General features: G+C 31.0%; 9 non-coding genes across 9 annotated transcripts; all 9 read left to right on the top strand.

The window, feature by feature from the left end:
* Positions 1-71: 71 nt before the first annotated feature.
* On the top strand, positions 72-180 carry TRNAL-CAA (transfer RNA leucine (anticodon CAA)). Its single transcript has 2 exons — positions 72-109; positions 135-180. It is a non-coding gene; the product is annotated as a tRNA-Leu (tRNA).
* Positions 181-930: 750 nt separating this feature from the next.
* Positions 931-1,039, top strand: TRNAL-CAA (transfer RNA leucine (anticodon CAA)). Its single transcript has 2 exons — positions 931-968; positions 994-1,039. It is a non-coding gene; the product is annotated as a tRNA-Leu (tRNA).
* Positions 1,040-1,788: 749 nt separating this feature from the next.
* Positions 1,789-1,897, top strand: TRNAL-CAA (transfer RNA leucine (anticodon CAA)). Its single transcript has 2 exons — positions 1,789-1,826; positions 1,852-1,897. It is a non-coding gene; the product is annotated as a tRNA-Leu (tRNA).
* A 750-nt stretch (positions 1,898-2,647) lies between these two features.
* On the top strand, positions 2,648-2,756 carry TRNAL-CAA (transfer RNA leucine (anticodon CAA)). Its single transcript has 2 exons — positions 2,648-2,685; positions 2,711-2,756. It is a non-coding gene; the product is annotated as a tRNA-Leu (tRNA).
* A 750-nt stretch (positions 2,757-3,506) lies between these two features.
* Positions 3,507-3,615, top strand: TRNAL-CAA (transfer RNA leucine (anticodon CAA)). Its single transcript has 2 exons — positions 3,507-3,544; positions 3,570-3,615. It is a non-coding gene; the product is annotated as a tRNA-Leu (tRNA).
* A 749-nt stretch (positions 3,616-4,364) lies between these two features.
* TRNAL-CAA (transfer RNA leucine (anticodon CAA)) lies at positions 4,365-4,473 on the top strand. The gene is made up of 2 exons: positions 4,365-4,402; positions 4,428-4,473. It is a non-coding gene; the product is annotated as a tRNA-Leu (tRNA).
* A 747-nt stretch (positions 4,474-5,220) lies between these two features.
* TRNAL-CAA (transfer RNA leucine (anticodon CAA)) lies at positions 5,221-5,329 on the top strand. Its single transcript has 2 exons — positions 5,221-5,258; positions 5,284-5,329. It is a non-coding gene; the product is annotated as a tRNA-Leu (tRNA).
* A 749-nt stretch (positions 5,330-6,078) lies between these two features.
* On the top strand, positions 6,079-6,187 carry TRNAL-CAA (transfer RNA leucine (anticodon CAA)). Its single transcript has 2 exons — positions 6,079-6,116; positions 6,142-6,187. It is a non-coding gene; the product is annotated as a tRNA-Leu (tRNA).
* Positions 6,188-9,431: 3,244 nt separating this feature from the next.
* TRNAL-CAA (transfer RNA leucine (anticodon CAA)) lies at positions 9,432-9,540 on the top strand. Its single transcript has 2 exons — positions 9,432-9,469; positions 9,495-9,540. It is a non-coding gene; the product is annotated as a tRNA-Leu (tRNA).
* The last annotated feature ends 10 nt before the right edge of the window (positions 9,541-9,550 follow it).

Genomic DNA, 9,550 nt, shown 5'->3' with positions numbered 1-9,550 from the left:
ATACCCCAAAATCCTTTTTTTGTACATTATAATCTTTTATTGCCAACTTAATATAAAGAGTATATGTACTCGTCAGGATGGCCGAGCGGTCTAAGGCGCCAGACTCAAGATTGCATTCTTCCTCTAAATGGGTGTTCTGGTCTCTGTAAAGAGGCATTGGTTCAAATCCCACTTCTGACAATTTTATTTTCTTGTACTTTGTATGAAAAGAATATTCATTTGTGGATAAGTCTACCATGCAAAATAACAAGTGACCTTAGGACATCCATTCTCTTTTAAAAGTCCTTCTCTTGGACATTGGAATCTTGTTACCATTTATTTCTAACAATGTGCAGCCTAATTATTTAAAGAAACATAGGGAACAGAATAGTTTGAAAATGGGAGAAATTGTATGATATCCCATCTACACACCAATATTGCATTTGTTGCCATAGAGTTGAATTAAATTACATTATTCCTAAGTGATAAATACACAATGACTGGTTAAAAAATTCTTAAGTTTAGTTCCATGTAGAAAAAAGGTTTTCACAAATGTATTATTTGCAAAACATCCTTTCAGTATTCAGTAAACAAATCATAAAACAAAGAATAAATTGGAATAGAAAGTAGATTCAGGCTCTCAGACTCTATATCTAAAAGTTTACAAAAATTACTTGCTAGACACATAAATCTGTGTTTTCCTGAAAGAGATTTTAGTAAATAATTTGTATAGTTATTATAAAGGATATCATTATAACCTGAGCAGTTTTTCTTAAGTATTAATTGTGATGGCTCACCTTTAGCGGTAGTATAATGTATAAATCCAAGTTCTTGATTTTATGTTACTTTTTTCAAGCAGTACATATTATTTGGCTGAAAGATACCCCAAAATCCTTTTTTTGTACATTATAATCTTTTATTGCCAACTTAATTTAAAGAGTATAAGTACTTGTCAGGATGGCCGAGCGGTCTAAAGCGCCAGACTCAAGATTGCATTCTTCCTCTAAATGGGTGTTCTGGTCTCTGTAAAGAGGCGTGGGTTCAAATCCCACTTCTGACAATTTTATTTTCTTGTACTTTGTATGAAAAGAATATTAATTTGTGGATAAGTCTACCATGCAAAATAACAAGTGACCTTAGGACATCCATTTTCTTTTAAAAGTCCTTCTCTTGGACATTGGAATCTTGTTACCATTTATTTCTAACAATGTGCAGCCTAATTATTTAAAGAAACATAGGGAACAGAATAGTTTGAAAATGGGAGAAATTGTATGATATCCCATCTACACACCAATATTGCATTTGTTGCCATAGAGTTGAATTAATGACATTATTCCTAAGTGATAAATACACAATGACTGGTTAAAAAATTCTTAAGTTTAGTTCCATGTAGAAAAAAGGTTTTCACAAATGTATTATTTGCAAAACATCCTTTCAGTATTCAGTAAACAAATCATAAAACAAAGAATAAATTGGAATAGAAAGTAGATTCAGGCTCTCAGACTCTATATCTAAAAGTTTACAAAAATTACTTGCTAGACACATAAATCTGTGTTTTCCGTGTAGAGATTTTAGTAAATAATTTGTATAGTTATTATAAAGGATATCATTATAACCTGAGCAGTTTTTCTTAAGTATTAATTGTGATGGCTCACCTTTAGCGGTAGTATACTGTATAAATCCAAGTTCTTGATTTTATTTTACTTTTTTCAAGCAGTACATATTATTTGGCTGAAAGATACCCCAAAATCCTTTTTTTGTACATTATAATCTTTTATTGCCAACTTAATATAAAGAGTATATGTACTCGTCAGGATGGCCGAGCGGTCTAAGGCGCCAGACTCAAGATTGCATTCTTCCTCTAAATGGGTGTTCTGGTCTCTGTAAAGAGGCATTGGTTCAAATCCCACTTCTGACAATTTTATTTTCTTGTACTTTGTATGAAAAGAATATTCATTTGTGGATAAGTCTACCATGCAAAATAACAAGTGACCTTAGGACATCCATTCTCTTTTAAAAGTCCTTCTCTTGGACATTGGAATCTTGTTACCATTTATTTCTAACAATGTGCAGCCTAATTATTTAAAGAAACATAGGGAACAGAATAGTTTGAAAATGGGAGAAATTGTATGATATCCCATCTACACACCAATATTGCATTTGTTGCCATAGAGTTGAATTAAATTACATTATTCCTAAGTGATAAATACACAATGACTGGTTAAAAAATTCTTAAGTTTAGTTCCATGTAGAAAAAAGGTTTTCACAAATGTATTATTTGCAAAACATCCTTTCAGTATTCAGTAAACAAATCATAAAACAAAGAATAAATTGGAATAGAAAGTAGATTCAGGCTCTCAGACTCTATATCTAAAAGTTTACAAAAATTACTTGCTAGACACATAAATCTGTGTTTTCCTGAAAGAGATTTTAGTAAATAATTTGTATAGTTATTATAAAGGATATCATTATAACCTGAGCAGTTTTTCTTAAGTATTAATTGTGATGGCTCACCTTTAGCGGTAGTATAATGTATAAATCCAAGTTCTTGATTTTATGTTACTTTTTTCAAGCAGTACATATTATTTGGCTGAAAGATACCCCAAAATCCTTTTTTTGTACATTATAATCTTTTATTGCCAACTTAATTTAAAGAGTATAAGTACTTGTCAGGATGGCCGAGCGGTCTAAAGCGCCAGACTCAAGATTGCATTCTTCCTCTAAATGGGTGTTCTGGTCTCTGTAAAGAGGCGTGGGTTCAAATCCCACTTCTGACAATTTTATTTTCTTGTACTTTGTATGAAAAGAATATTAATTTGTGGATAAGTCTACCATGCAAAATAACAAGTGACCTTAGGACATCCATTTTCTTTTAAAAGTCCTTCTCTTGGACATTGGAATCTTGTTACCATTTATTTCTAACAATGTGCAGCCTAATTATTTAAAGAAACATAGGGAACAGAATAGTTTGAAAATGGGAGAAATTGTATGATATCCCATCTACACACCAATATTGCATTTGTTGCCATAGAGTTGAATTAATGACATTATTCCTAAGTGATAAATACACAATGACTGGTTAAAAAATTCTTAAGTTTAGTTCCATGTAGAAAAAAGGTTTTCACAAATGTATTATTTGCAAAACATCCTTTCAGTATTCAGTAAACAAATCATAAAACAAAGAATAAATTGGAATAGAAAGTAGATTCAGGCTCTCAGACTCTATATCTAAAAGTTTACAAAAATTACTTGCTAGACACATAAATCTGTGTTTTCCGTGTAGAGATTTTAGTAAATAATTTGTATAGTTATTATAAAGGATATCATTATAACCTGAGCAGTTTTTCTTAAGTATTAATTGTGATGGCTCACCTTTAGCGGTAGTATAATGTATAAATCCAAGTTCTTGATTTTATGTTACTTTTTTCAAGCAGTACATATTATTTGGCTGAAAGATACCCCAAAATCCTTTTTTTGTACATTCTAATCTTTTATTGCCAACTTAATTTTAAAGGACAGATGTACTTGTCAGGATGGCCGAGCGGTCTAAGGCGCCAGACTCAAGATTGCATTTTTCCTCTAAATGGGTGTTCTGATCTCTGTAAAGAGGCGTGGGTTCAAATCCCACTTCTGACAATTTTATTAACTTGTACTTTGTATGAAAAGAATATTAATTTGTGGATAAGTCTACCATGCAAAATAACAAGTGACCTTAGGACATCCATTCTCTTTTAAAAGTCCTTCTCTTGGACATTGGAATCTTATTACCATTTATTTATAACAATGTGCAGCCTAATTATTTCAAGAAACATAGGGAACAGAATAGTTTGAAAATGGGAGAAATTGTATGATATCCCATCTACACACTAATATTGCATTTGTTGCCATAGAGTTGAATTAATGACATTATTCCTAAGTGATAAATACACAATGACTGGTTAAAAAATTCTTAAGTTTAGTTCCATGTAGAAAAAAGGTTTTCACAAATGTATTATTTGCAAAACATCCTTTCAGTATTCAGTAAACAAATCATAAAACAAAGAATAAATTGGAATAGAAAGTAGATTCAGGCTCTCAGACTCTATATCTAAAAGTTTACAAAAATTACTTGCTAGACACATAAATCTGTGTTTTCCTGAAAGAGATTTTAGTAAATAATTTGTATAGTTATTATAAAGGATATCATTATAACCTGAGCAGTTTTTCTTAAGTATTAATTGTGATGGCTCACCTTTAGCGGTAGTATAATGTATAAATCCAAGTTCTTGATTTTATGTTACTTTTTTCAAGCAGTACATATTATTTGGCTGAAAGATACCCCAAAATCCTTTTTTTGTACATTATAATCTTTTATTGCCAACTTAATTTAAAGAGTATATGTACTTGTCAGGATGGCCGAGCGGTCTAAGGCGCCAGACTCAAGATTGCATTCTTCTTCTAAATGGGTGTTCTGGTCTCTGTAAAGAGGCGTGGGTTCAAATCCCACTTCTGACAATTTTATTTTCTTGTACTTTGTATGAAAAGAATATTAATTTGTGGATAAGTCTACCATGCAAAATAACAAGTGACCTTAGGACATCCATTCTCTTTTAAAAGTCCTTCTCTTGGACATTGGAATCTTGTTACCATTTATTTCTAACAATGTGCAGCCTAATTATTTAAAGAAACATAGGGAACAGAATAGTTTGAAAATTGGAGAAATTGTATGATATCCCATCTACACACCAATATTGCATTTGTTGCCATAGAGTTGAATTAATGACATTATTCCTAAGTGATAAATACACAATGACTGGTTAAAAAATTCTTAAGTTTAGTTCCATGTAGAAAAAAGGTTTTCACAAATGTATTATTTGCAAAACATCCTTTCAGTATTCAGTAAACAAATCATAAAACAAAGAATAAATTGGAATAGAAAGTAGATTCAGGCTCTCAGACTCTATCTAAAAGTTTACAAAAATGACTTGCTAGACACATAAATCTGTTTTTTCCTGAAAGAGATTTTAGTAAATAATTTGTATAGTTATTATAAAGGATATCATTATAACCTGAGCAGTTTTTCTTAAGTATTAATTGTGATGGCTCACCTTTAGCGGTAGTATACTGTATAAATCCAAGTTCTTGATTTTATGTTACTTTTTTCAAGCAGTACATATTATTTGGCTGAAAGATACCCCAAAATCCTTTTTTTGTACATTATAATCTTTTATTGCCAACTTAATTTAAAGAGTATATGTACTTGTCAGGATGGCCGAGCGGTCTAAGGCGCCAGACTCAAGATTGCATTCTTACTCTAAATGGGTGTTCTGGTCTCTGTAAAGAGGCATTGGTTCAAATCCCACTTCTGACAATTTTATTTTCTTGTACTTGGTATGAAAAGAATATTAATTTGTGGATAAGTCTACCATGCAAAATAACAAGTGACCTTAGGACATCCATTCTCTTTTAAAAGTCCTTCTCTTGGACATTGGAATCTTATTACCATTTATTTCTAACAATGTGCAGCCTAATTATTTAAAGAAACATAGGGAACAGAATAGTTTGAAAATGGGAGAAATTGTATGATATCCCATCTACACACCAATATTGCATTTGTTGCCATAGAGTTGAATTAATGACATTATTCCTAAGTGATAAATACACAATGACTGGTTAAAAAATTCTTAAGTTTAGTTCCATGTAGAAAAAAGGTTTTCACAAATGTATTATTTGCAAAACATCCTTTCAGTATTCAGTAAACAAATCATAAAACAAAGAATAAATTGGAATAGAAAGTAGATTCAGGCTCTCAGACTCTATATCTAAAAGTTTACAAAAATTACTTGCTAGACACATAAATCTGTGTTTTCCTGAAAGAGATTTTAGTAAATAATTTGTATAGTTATTATAAAGGATATCATTATAACCTGAGCAGTTTTTCTTAAGTATTAATTGTGATGGCTCACCTTTAGCGGTAGTATAATGTATAAATCCAAGTTCTTGATTTTATGTTACTTTTTTCAAGCAGTACATATTATTTGGCTGAAAGATACCCCAAAATCCTTTTTTTGTACATTATAATCTTTTATTGCCAACTTAATTTAAAGAGTATATGTACTTGTCAGGATGGCCGAGCGGTCTAAGGCGCCAGACTCAAGATTGCATTCTTCCTCTAAATGGGTGTTCTGGTCTCTGTAAAGAGGCGTGGGTTCAAATCCCACTTCTGACAATTTTATTTTCTTGTACTTTGTATGAAAAGAATATTAATTTGTGGATAAGTCTACCATGCAAAATAACAAGTGACCTTAGGACATCCATTCTCTTTTAAAAGTCCTTCTCTTGGACATTGGAATCTTGTTACCATTTATTTCTAACAATGTGCAGCCTAATTATTTAAAGAAACATAGGGAACAGAATAGTTTGAAAATGGGAGAAATTGTATGATATCCCATCTACACACCAATATTGCATTTGTTGCCATAGAGTTGAATTAATGACATTATTCCTAAGTGATAAATACACAATGACTGGTTAAAAAATTCTTAAGTTTAGTTCCATGTAGAAAAAAGGTTTTCACAAATGTATTATTTGCAAAACATCCTTTCAGTATTCAGTAAACAAATCATAAAACAAAGAATAAATTGGAATAGAAAGTAGATTCAGGCTCTCAGACTCTATATCTAAAAGTTTACAAAAATTACTTGCTAGACACATAAATCTGTTTTTCCTGAAAGAGATTTTAGTAAATAATTTGTATAGTTATTATAAAGGATATCATTATAACCTGAGCAGTTTTTCTTAAGTATTAATTGTGATGGCTCACCTTTAGCGGTAGTATACTGTATAAATCCAAGTTCTTGATTTTATGTTACTTTTTTCAAGCAGTACATATTATTTGGCTGAAAGATACCCCAAAATCCTTTTTTTGTACATTATAATCTTTTATTGCCAACTTAATTTAAAGAGTATATGTACTTGTCAGGATGGCCGAGCGGTCTAAGGCGCCAGACTCAAGATTGCATTCTTCCTCTAAATGGGTGTTCTGGTCTCTGTAACGAGGCATTGGTTCAAATCCCACTTCTGACAATTTTATTTTCTTGTACTTTGTATGAAAAGAATATTAATTTGTGGATAAGTCTACCGTGCAAAATAACAAGTGACCTTAGGACATCCATTTTCTTTTAAAAGTCCTTCTCTTGGACATTGGAATCTTGTTACCATTTATTTCTAACAATGTGCAGCCTTATTATTTAAAGAAACATAGGGAACAGAATAGTTTGAAAATGGGAGAAATTGTATGATATCCCATCTACACACCAATATTGCATTTGTTGCCATAGAGTTGAATTAATGACATTATTCCTAAGTGATAAATACACAATGACTGGTTAAAAAATTCTTAAGTTTAGTTCCATGTAGAAAAAAGGTTTTCACAAATGTATTATTTGCAAAACATCCTTTCAGTATTCAGTAAACAAATCATAAAACAAAGAATAAATTGGAATAGAAAGTAGATTCAGGCTCTCAGACTCTATATCTAAAAGTTTACAAAAATTACTTGCTAGACACATAAATCTGTTTTTTCCTGAAAGAGATTTTAGTAAATAATTTGTATAGTTATTATAAAGGATATCATTATAACCTGAGCAGTTTTTCTTAAGTATTAATTGTGATGGCTCACCTTTAGCGGTAGTATAATGTATAAATCCAAGTTCTTGATTTTATGTTACTTTTTTCAAGCAGTACATATTATTTGGCTGAAAGATACCCCAAAATCCTTTTTTTGTACATTATAATCTTTTATTGCCAACTTAATTTAAAGAGTATATGTACTTGTCAGGATGGCCGAGCGGTCTAAGGCGCCAGAATTTTATTTTCTTGTACTTTGTATGAAAAGAATATTAATTTGTGGATAAGTCTACCATGCAAAATAACAAGTGACCTTAGGACATCCATTCTCTTTTAAAAGTCCTTCTCTTGGACATTGGAATCTTGTTACCATTTATTTCTAACAATGTGCAGCCTAATTATTTAAAGAAACATAGGGAACAGAATAGTTTGAAAATGGGAGAAATTGTATGATATCCCATCTACACACCAATATTGCATTTGTTGCCATAGAGTTGAATTAATGACATTATTCCTAAGTGATAAATACACAATGACTGGTTAAAAAATTCTTAAGTTTAGTTCCATGTAGAAAAAAGGTTTTCACAAATGTATTATTTGCAAAACATCCTTTCAGTATTCAGTAAACAAATCATAAAACAAAGAATAAATTGGAATAGAAAGTAGATTCAGGCTCTCAGACTCTATATCTAAAAGTTTACAAAAATTACTTGCTAGACACATAAATCTGTTTTTCCTGAAAGAGATTTTAGTAAATAATTTGTATAGTTATTATAAAGGATATCATTATAACCTGAGCAGTTTTTCTTAAGTATTAATTGTGATGGCTCACCTTTAGCGGTAGTATACTGTATAAATCCAAGTTCTTGATTTTATGTTACTTTTTTCAAGCAGTACATATTATTTGGCTGAAAGATACCCCAAAATCCTTTTTTTGTACATTATAATCTTTTATTGCCAACTTAATTTAAAGAGTATATGTACTTGTCAGGATGGCCGAGCGGTCTAAGGCGCCAGACTCAAGATTGCATTCTTCCTCTAAATGGGTGTTCTGGTCTCTGTAACGAGGCATTGGTTCAAATCCCACTTCTGACAATTTTATTTTCTTGTACTTTGTATAAAAAGAATATTAATTTGTGGATAAGTCTACCATGCAAAATAACAAGTGACCTTAGGACATCCATTTTCTTTTAAAAGTCCTTCTCTTGGACATTGGAATCTTGTTACCATTTATTTCTAACAATGTGCAGCCTTATTATTTAAAGAAACATAGGGAACAGAATAGTTTGAAAATGGGAGAAATTGTATGATATCCCATCTACACACCAATATTGCATTTGTTGCCATAGAGTTGAATTAATGACATTATTCCTAAGTGATAAATACACAATGACTGGTTAAAAAATTCTTAAGTTTAGTTCCATGTAGAAAAAAGGTTTTCACAAATGTATTATTTGCAAAACATCCTTTCAGTATTCAGTAAACAAATCATAAAACAAAGAATAAATTGGAATAGAAAGTAGATTCAGGCTCTCAGACTCTATATCTAAAAGTTTACAAAAATTACTTGCTAGACACATAAATCTGTTTTTTCCTGAAAGAGATTTTAGTAAATAATTTGTATAGTTATTATAAAGGATATCATTATAACCTGAGCAGTTTTTCTTAAGTATTAATTGTGATGGCTCACCTTTAGCGGTAGTATAATGTATAAATCCAAGTTCTTGATTTTATGTTACTTTTTTCAAGCAGTACATATTATTTGGCTGAAAGATACCCCAAAATCCTTTTTTTGTACATTATAATCTTTTATTGCCAACTTAATTTAAAGAGTCTATGTACTTGTCAGGATGGCCGAGCGGTCTAAGGCGCCAGACTCAAGATTGCATTCTTCCTCTAAATGGGTGTTCTGGTCTCTGTAAAGAGGTGTGGGTTCAAATCCGACTTCTGACAATTTTATTTT

This window comes from Pseudophryne corroboree, chromosome 8, assembly GCF_028390025.1.
Source record: "Pseudophryne corroboree isolate aPseCor3 chromosome 8, aPseCor3.hap2, whole genome shotgun sequence".
Classification (NCBI taxonomy): Eukaryota; Metazoa; Chordata; class Amphibia; order Anura; family Myobatrachidae; genus Pseudophryne; species Pseudophryne corroboree.
This window is presented reverse-complemented; position numbering and strand designations above follow the sequence as displayed.